Source organism: Ambystoma mexicanum, chromosome 10, assembly GCF_040938575.1.
Source record: "Ambystoma mexicanum isolate Mex_15411 chromosome 10, UKY_AmexF1_1, whole genome shotgun sequence".
Taxonomy (NCBI): Eukaryota; Metazoa; Chordata; class Amphibia; order Caudata; family Ambystomatidae; genus Ambystoma; species Ambystoma mexicanum.
Genome location: NC_090932.1, coordinates 86,571,150 through 86,581,225, shown reverse-complemented (window position 1 = coordinate 86,581,225; position 10,076 = coordinate 86,571,150). Strand labels below are relative to the sequence as shown.

Genomic DNA, 10,076 nt, shown 5'->3' with positions numbered 1-10,076 from the left:
TTATAGCAACGTGTGCATGAACAGTATGTAGCCTATCCAACAGGTTCATTGGTTGACAGGTTTGCATTGTGGTTGCTGAAAATGGGTGGCGTGGACATCTTCTGGGAAATGGCACTAGCAGTTCCCTTCCCAAGATGTGCACAGAATTCACATATATTTCCATCTGCAACTTGGACAAAAGAGGGCCTTCTACGTATCCCACAGTGAACTAGAGCGCTCTCTCTCTCTCTCTCTCTCTCTCTCTCTCTCTCTCTCTCCCCGTCACTCTCTGACTCTCTTTCTGTGCTCTTATTCATGCTCTCTCTCTAGTGCTCCAAATACGATGTTGAAGTCAGAGTATTTTACTCCCTATTTTTTAAAGTTAGGAGTGAAATCATTTTTTAGGGAGTAAAAAAAGGAAGTCCCATTCCCAGTGGGAGCATTTTAGAAGCAAGAACAAATATATTTTAACTGTAAAACGGAAATGTTTCTGTAATCAATATTCATTTCGACCTAGTAATTCTTGAACATTAGAATATACCCTGTTGTCGCTTTGATTCAGGCGATGTATACAACGAGCCGAATATATCCATGGAAGTGTCTGGGTGAAAGTCGGAGGACAAGCTCCTATGTGTTGGTTTCCTATTTTCTGTTGTATTTTGACTCTTTTTTAGGAAGTAAAAGTGGCTAATACACCCCTCATCTGTAGGGCTTGTCTCTGTCTCTTTCCCTGTGGGTGAGAATCAGAATGTGAGGTGCACGTTTGTCACAGGTACCCCAGTCATTTCTGATAGTTGTGCAACCATAGGAAAAAAAAACAGAGCACTTGAAGGAGGGTCTGTGCTTTTTGCAAAAGCAGCTATTAAATAAAACAAAATACAAACATATTTAATTGCGCAAACATTGTAAAGAGGCTCTTTTTGAAATGTGGCAATGTTCATTTATAATGAACACTGCAGTATATGTGTTGGTCATGAGTAAGAAAGTTACACTTCCCTTACTGAACAAAGCACATTATTAAAAACTAGAATAATCTGTATAAATGATGGTCTGATCGCAGGTCATCATTCCAAGATGGACAGTCTGGGTCACTTCTATTGGGCTCTTTAGAAATACCCCTAAAGAGAAAGAGGAGTGGGACAAATGGAACTGATGAGGGTTTCAGCCTGATTTGAATATAATCAAAGAACATTTTGGGAGCATGTGATTGACCATAGATCGTCATATTTGACAAATATGTTTGTGATAATAAACTAAGCTTAAATTGCCAAATACATATTGTACTCTGGGCCTGGTACTCAATTGAATTTTTACAAACACTCACCCTAATGTTAAAATGTTTGTAACATTGACCCATATATACTGATTCGTACAGCTTCACAAGCTGGATGACATGTTTACATGTTTCCAACGTCAGTTAATTCTGTGCAGTTTTAGGCTGGTCTCAGGGCAAAGATGCCTGAAGACATGATCAGTTTCCAAATGCCAGGACATCACAAGAGGTGTACACATGTAGAAATCACACAGATCATTTGCATGCAGCCCCTGGGCAAGGGTGCACACTGCACAATGTAGATGTTGCTGATCTTTGGTGACTCAGCCACACAATCTTGAAACCTGACTGCAGGATCCAGTCCAATGCTTGCTCTTGAGCCTGCAGGGATTACATTTGTTGGACAAATTGAAGTTAGTGGAGTGCCATCAGCAGAAAAACAAACATTGCCATGAAAAGACAAATTGTTCAGTGAGTGCGTTAATCCTCTCCTACCGCTGATCCTTAAACTAATTATCGGATTTAGCAGGGCTCTAGATTAATAATAATGCAGGCGAGTGATTCCTAGCGGGGATTAGCATGAATGCAAGTGGCGCAGAAGATGTGTTCTGAGGTCCCGTAACGGGGGCTACTTTCAGTGACTGTCGGAATATCACGGCCGCGCTGCGTCACGTCATGTGACACGATTCATATCATCAAAACAGTACCAGCAGGCAAGATAATCCTTGTGTCGCTGTCTGATGCTTTGTCTCGCCTGCCTGCAATAATGGCCGCCAGTGATAAGCGCTCATGTGCAATTAAGTCATACATTTACTAGGGGTGTGCAGCTGTGGATCTTTCTGTGATAACCGCCAAGTCTAGCAAGGGTGCGTGGATGATGCAAAGGGTTTGAAACAATGCCTAAAAGGCCACCTGGACACTGTGTTGCTGATAACCAAGAGATGCTCGAGCGGAAAGAGAGAAATCATTCCCAGTAATAGGTAGGGTCCCGGCAACCATGGAGACTCTGAAGCCGGTAAGGTCTCATGCCAGAACTCATATTTATCAGGACTTGGGTAAACTGGAGCAGGAATTACTTTGTCGTCTTTTACACTTTGCACATTGTGGTGGGTCTGAATAAGGAGTTGGACACGTGGAGGGCTTTCTGTACTCTCTTTAATACAAATTATTAGAACAATGCCTTTCTCTTCTTGTTGCTAAGGGGAATAGCTTTCCCATCTAAAGGGACTAAAGGTGCTCATCAAATGTCAGGAAGTCGAAAGTTAATATGTCCCCCATCCAAACTAACTCTACTTGATCCTACCACTAAATACAAATAAAGTAGATAAGGTGAGAGAAAGCCTCTTCATCCCCATGTCTTCTCTTCTTCTTGGAAGGCCTCTTTATTTACAGGTTTCTTTTTGACTCTTAGGGCCTCATTACGAGATGGGCGGAATTGGATTAACAGCGCCGGTAATAGTGCTGACACCGTTAATACCATTCCGCCCTATTACGAGGTTCCCTTGCGGGTCTTACCAGACGTCCGTAGCGGGTCCAGCGAGGGGACCAGGGAGATAACAACAGGCCCGTTAATAACGGGCCCGTTGTTCTCTCCCACTCCATTCCAATTGAGCCTTATGGGGGCTCTAATGGGAATGGGGAAGGACCGGGTCCGGGTTCACTGAAGGAGGAAATACCGGGCCCTCCAAAGTCAGAATGGCCCGGTATTTCCCCATTCAGGGAACCCGGACCTGGACACAATTTTGGAGGCGGCCATGCTCTTATTAAGGGCATGGCTGCCTCCAAAGTCCTAATGAGGCCCGTATACTTCTTAGCGTAGTCTCCTTGGATAGTCTCTCTTATCGACTCTTGTAGTTCTTCAAAATGACTCTTGGGTTTCGTGCTTTCTGTTGCCCCATCTTTGGAGACTTTTCCATCCAGTTGGCCTCAGACTCTTGTCATCACATATATGTTCTTCCCAGTCGCTTTACTCAGGTTTTCCTAAAGAATGTGCGCCTTGATTCCCTTGTAGGCTTCCTTTGCCAAGGAGTCACCCTCTTAGGCTGCCTGGTCTTTTATCTTGTTCACTGGTGAGCTTTATCTCATCTTTCTCGTTATGTGTTTTTGGGTTGGACTATAGGCAGCCTTCAACTCTGCAGATACAGGGGTGGTGTGCTTCCCGCCAGGGCTTTCATTGCCAGTCTCTATTGTTTCCACCCCTGGTTTGGTTAAATATCTCTTGCTCTGATTCCAGCCTCGTTTTCACCCCAGTTTCTGTGTTTGGCACCAATAGCAGTCGATCAGGCGTTAACGCCACCTCCTCACTGGGCATTTTCCTCACAGAGGCTTCTTGGCATGTCCACCTCTCCTTTCAGTGCAAGCCACAGACACACACCAAAGGCACCATCTATGTCAATTGACCCTTTTCTTCATTGTCAGCCATCACTTTGCACCTAGACAGATAATGTCAAAACTGTCCATTATACGGTGTTATTAATAGCAAACACCGAAAATACTGCCAAACTATTCATACTGGCACCTGTCAATCAAAGGAAGCATGTGTATCCCACCCCCCATCGCTAACAGCACGCAGTACCTGAACCACCCTCTAGAAATGTCTAGTCAACAGGTCATGAGATAGTCACAATAAGAATTTAGAGGATTAGCAACACACTTCCTTAACCATAAGATCCCCCATAGATTTATATGTACAAACTTGCATAAGGTTCAATTCTGTTTAACCTAATTTTTAATAGGTACATTTTATATAGGGTCCCTTCCTTGGGACATTTTAATGCACCATGTGACAGTACCTTAGTATCTCACTTTTGGTGCAGGGGGAAAATGGTGGCAATGCAGTAGTGATTCCATTACCGTGGATGAACTGCTCTGCCATAATACAAGTTTGGTAGAAAGACGGAGGATTTACCTCCAGCAAGAACCTGGAGGTAATTCCTCCACCCTACCGCCACTTCGGTCAAATCGGCAAAATTACAGGCTACTAAAATGGGGATTTACACCGCCCTATCACAACTTGTAATCCCAAGGTGGGTCCAAGTGGTGGCAACAGTAATCGAGTTTGGTGGTAATACTGCAGATGTACAGCCGCATTACCGCCAAACTAAGAGAGGGTGGCTTTTGGAGAGTAATCTGGGGTGACATAGAAAAGAAACAGGGCCTGCCAGTGAGTTACCTCTTAATTAAGAAGCACAGTGAGAAGGGGCAAAAAGACTGAAGACTCACAGCCACGCAGTCATCTGCCCCCACCTCCGCAGCATCTTCTATGCCGCTAGAGGACTCACGGGCCAATCGTCTGAGACTGAACGACTCCGAAATAAAATGCTTGCTGTGTGCCGATCACCTGGTAAAACTCGTACCCTCCAAAGAAGGACTTCCACCAAACAAAGACCTGGGCCCTGGGGTGAACCTCCACCCAAGAAAGACAACAATCACGGTATCCCAGAAAGAAGCAGCTCAACATTCAAACTATTCCTTAATGGCAGGGACATGGTGCACCTTATTTGGGTCTCAACAATGGGCACAGAACTGTGGCACACCAATATGGAAAGCGGTCTGTCTATCCCACCTCCTTGTTCAACTCATAAGCTGTTCCTATGATGTGGATTCAGCCAGAACCATGTTCTGGATCTGTCCAATCGGTACCTGTACATCCTAAACCAAAGCCAATGGCCCTGGGCCATGCACCATCACGGTGTTAGAACAAGCACTCTTGTACATGGAACCCGTTTCCAACCTGTACTTGTACATTCAGCGAGCATTGCAAAAGCCTACACCCCGAATGGGTCACGTTTTGAGATGCAAGGTGCTGGGTGTAACATGGAGTGTAACTTGTGACAATGTAATGCGCGGCAGGATGTACTGTAACATTATAACAGAACCCAAGACGCCTTTGAAAGTAGAAGCCGATTGGGCAGATACATCCATAACCCCTACCCTGTTCTGCCCACCCTGTAGTCTCTCCGGTGTACGAGAGAGTGCAGAGAAGTAGGGGCTGCTACATCGAAATTCCTATCTTTGTTCTACTGTAGCCACAGTAACTCTCTTTTAAACATTATGGGCCTCATGATGAGTTGGGAGGTATTCCCGTCGTAAATCTGCCAGAATACTGCCCAATGGTATTACTGTTACTGTCACTTGGTCTGGTGGAATTACCACCGGATTACAAGTGGCAGTGGAGGAGTTAATCCCCATTTATTGAGTGTCCATTGACTCTATGGGGCATTTTTGGCAGAATTACCACTGATTTTGCTGATTTTCTACGGAACGTGGGAGGATTTACCTCATGCATGAGGCTGGAGGTGAATCCCCTACTCCAGGGGCATACTTGTACTATGGTGGAGCGGGAAAAGTGGTGGTAATTGTGTTACGGCCAATGTTTCCCCACTCTGCCATACCCCCTATGAGAGTGCATGTATAATTGCTTTCAAACCCTCATCCCCCATGTTTTCTGCATTCCATGTTGAAGCCTCACAGTCGCAATACAGCACACAAATCTTAAATCTGTACCCCTTTAATCTTTCGACAACTAGACAACCATACAGTATATCAATAAAAGAAGCCCATACGTTTGCATCAAAATGGTTCAGATCTTCTAAAAAATTTAAAAATATCAACTACTCCCACCCCGCATACTCAATTTGGGCACTGATTCACAAATACCGCCTCACACCGCCGGACGGATAATATTGACCAAACACTCTTTGTCTGCTAGATGCTTGCGGGTGCCCTGATGGGGGGCTTTTTTTTGTTAATCACGCTGTCTTGAACCCACAGGGATCTAATGTTGTGAGACCTTTATAAAGGACCTCATTCGAATTTCCCAGTGCAGTAAAAATCTGGCAGCAATTCCATGGCAACCACTGATATGGGCCGCAACTGAACTACGGAAAGTTATTCCACACCATCAAACCATAAATTTCACCGAAAATATAATACCGAAAAAATACAGATTTGTTTTTTAGTTTGAGGGGGCCCTAAACCCCAATTTGTCTATCCTTGTAACCCCACCCAAACCCATCCCCACCCATGTTAACCCCTTACCCTACTCCCCCATATATATTTAATAAAAATGTTCAGTATGTTTTCGGTATAAAACGTACCTCTCCGTTTTGTTTTTGGTAAAATGACTGGGTACCCTCCTCGCACCTTTTGCTTCTCTCACTGTGCCCTTCGCCCTATGACTGTAAAGCACTCTGTGAAGCCAGTCCGCTCTCAATGAATGCCACAATAACTATACTAATAATGACAATAATATATTTCAGTATTCCTGCTCTCATGAAGCCTTTTCCCCAGCGCAGCCACCTGGTCACTGGGGCACACTGGTAGGCTGCGAATTATACTTGTTTTCTTTTCAGAAGTATCAAGAAACCTTTCTGAGGCACTGATGACAAGAAGGGCCCCCCCCCCCCCCCCCCCCCAGCAACCCCCTCCCCCATTAGGCTATCTGTTTACTAGGGCGCCCGGCTTGTGTTAAGGCCTTTGGCAGGAAGTGTTGCTCTAATTAGAACATGGGCCTGAGTGTGAAGGAAGACCCTTGGCCCTTCACTACACGTTCTGCTCCGCCAGACCCCCGCGGGGCCTTCATGCTTCTGCAAGCCCATGCATCTTCTGAAGGTCCATTAATCAGCCCCTAACTGATTAATGAGTTTAGGTGCAGCCAATCCCAGGAGCTATCAATAGCCTGTGGATTGGCAGGGATTCTCGCTCTGATCACTCATTCAGAGAGAGCGAGAGAGAGAGTGGAGAGAGAGACAGAGAGAGAGAGAGGAGAGAGAGAGAGAGGAGACAGAGAGAGAGAGAGAGAGAGAACTTGCTTCATTACAAGTATGGGGGTAGGTTGAAAAATATGGCACTCATTGAAATGCCCCCACTTTTAATGCTGTGAGGCAAATGGGAGGCGATGCCTCAAGCACCATCCTGGAGGTACTTCCTCCAGAAACATCGAGGCATTTTCACTGGTGGAGCTTCTTCCAAGACTCCCCGATGGAGTCCTGTGAACTGTGGTAGAATTGAACCGGATTTTCCTAAATCCAGAAACTGGCAAACATGAAATGGAAGGCCTCAGCCTCGGTCACTGCACCTGTGGTAATCAGCTGTCCCCACTGCTCGAGCCGGAAGTGCTGCTTAAATCACCCTGCTGTTTACATTGAAGCACAGTCAACTTAAATCAAGGTGAGTGATTGGGAGAGGTTAGTGTGGCATGAATGGTGCGGGTGGGGCGTGATTAGACAGGAGTGGGGTGCATAAACCAGCATGACGTGAAAAGAAATTCACGCGGGCAGGTGATGGTAGCATGTGGCTCGGTGTCTCTCCTGAGTGTCTCTCCTGAGTGGTCGGAATCCACTGTGGAGTGTGTGCACCCTGAAGGGCTGTGTGTTCCAGGGATGACTGTGAGGTCACACAGGGGGTGAGGGGGGGCCCTTACTAGAAAGATGCCTCTGTACTGCTCTCCTGTATTATCTTTCTGATTTGCCCTGCAACTTGCTTCCTGAACAGTCCTATCCTGCACCTGACCCCAGCATGCTAGCTTACTCGCCATGGGTGCCTGGCTACTACAGTGACCTTACTCAGCACTGTCCTCGCTGCATTTGGGAACTTTTACACTCACATGATCGCTCATTAGGCTCATTCTTCGTAGCATGTTGATAATTGTAGGCGTCCTGCTTGGCGAGGAAATAAAGTACTGTCATGTTCTTTATATTCTCAGTGTTACTACAACAAAGTGGAGATCGGGCCGGGAGGATAGCTCAGGGGAAACGCGTTTGCCTTGGAATAGAAACAACGCACAGTGTCACAGTTTCAAATCCCGCTCTCGCATTTAATAATTATGGGGGAGAGTTTTGCTTTATTTGTGCATGTTTTGTGTCGTCCCATGAAAACCATGTTTTTTTTTTTTACTTCAGCTCAGAGTTTTTTTTACACGCCTGTGACTTTCCTGCAGTGGTCGAAGTGTACACAAAAAAGTAGTGGAACAATGTTCCTCTGCCCCGCCCGTTTTTTGCCGTCCCCCTTTTCTGCTCCAATCTCCCATTCAGTCGCCTGTCCCTCAATTGAAACACTTACCTGGGTCCTTTCAGTTAGGGTGACCAGACGTTCGGGTTTTCACAGGACAGTCTGGGGAAATCACCCGACGTCCCAGGGTCCCGGGAGTTTTTATATTTTATAAACCACGTCCGGGGTTTCGCCTACAGTCCCTTTTTTTTGCCGGGACCCGGTTTCGAAATCCCGAAATCGGGTCCCCGGCGCGTCTCTTCCTGTGCGAATGGGGGCTTGAAATGCTTTTCACCCCCATTTCCTCCCCCCTTCCCCTCCCCCTCCCCCTCCCCGGCGTTCTCCTCCAATAAGCCCAGGACATAGAAGTAGGACTAAAGTTGTAAGTGTATTTACTTTAGTCCTACTTCTATTTCCACATTCCATCCCGGTTTTTTTTTTATTTTTTAAATCTGGTCACCCTATTTCAGTCCTTCCCTCCACCTCAAAAAGCTGTGATTTAAAAAAGTTTTCACAAGACTACAGAACAAGCGGTGAAAAAATACATATTTAAACGACCACCAGTAGTGTGTCATTGCCCCTTCAGCATGCAGCTTGATGCAGTCTCCCCTTCCCTTCACCCACCATTCACCCACTCTTCGCTTCCCTTCCTTTCCCTTCCCTTCCCTTCATCCACCATTTACATTCACCCACCATTCAGACCTCTCAAGGGACATGTACATGACAATAGCCACTGATATGCCAGCCCCACCCATTACCTGTAAACACCTCTGCCTAACCAAGCCCTTTTGCGCCTACACGTAGCCACCACTTGTGAAATAGCACAATGTCGTTTACTGTTATTTTTTTTTTTTAAGTGGCCTTTCCTTCCGTCCTGGAATGGTATTCCAGGTCACATAAAGTAAGGGAACTATGACCCATTTCCCCGAGATGTAAGGGAACGTCGAACCCGTTAGTTCTCTTCCACTTTGACCTCTGCTTTACTGCCATGAGTGCATTGTTAGCCTTGCTCCATCGTGCCCCATACCCCGGCCGAAAAATCCCCCCTGCCTCTGGTGGAATCCCATAGTATTTTTTCCATCTTCTGCACTGCCTGTGGGACTTCATAATGAGGAATATAAAAAAAAAACTCATTGCAAGGCGGATGTACCGCCAAATCGTAAACGGGTTTGGCAGGATTAGGGCCCTCACTACAAATTTGGCAGCGTTCCGGCAGTAAATCCACTGAAATACCGCCTAACTCCAGCGGCGTTGCTAGGGGGGGCTAAAGGGGCTATAGCCCCTGATCTTTTGGTTGTAGCCCCGGATAGAATCTCAGGAGCTACAGCCAAAAGACTAGCTAGTCCCCAGTCCCAACAGTTCAGACATCAGTGTAGCCCCGGGTCCTTTCCAGACCTAGCAACTCCCCTGCCTAACTCAATAACCATTACTGCCACTTGGTCCCGTGGAGTTACCATGGCTCTACAAGTGGGGGTAACTTACCATTTTTGGAGTCCTATGGGGATTTGTTGGCCAATAGACCACTGGTAGAATTACTGTGCTGCTGAATGTGAATCTGGCCTTTTTCCTCTAACAATTGGCGGATTTACTGCGTGGTAATTCCACTGGTGGTAAATCCACCAACAATCCCCATTGAGTCCAATGGGGAATTTCCACCACTTGCAATGGTGGACCCCTGAGTATCTTCACTGGTGCAACACTGGGCACCTTACCCCACAGTGCCTCACAGAGCGACTAGCCCATGGAGTCCTGAGTCATGAGTACTGCATTACTCAGGGATAAACCACTTTATTCATCAATGATGCTAGAATATTCTCTAGACTCAGCAGAGACA

The 10,076-nt window shown here is 46.2% G+C and overlaps 1 long non-coding RNA gene across 1 annotated transcript; it reads right to left on the bottom strand.

Annotated features, from left to right (window-relative positions):
* Positions 1 to 2,390: 2,390 nt before the first annotated feature.
* On the bottom strand, positions 2,391 to 8,533 carry LOC138491183 (uncharacterized). Its single transcript, XR_011275976.1, has 2 exons — positions 8,315 to 8,533; positions 2,391 to 3,684 (listed from the first exon to the last, which is right to left on the bottom strand). It is a non-coding gene; the product is annotated as an uncharacterized lncRNA (long non-coding RNA).
* Positions 8,534 to 10,076: the final 1,543 nt, after the last annotated feature.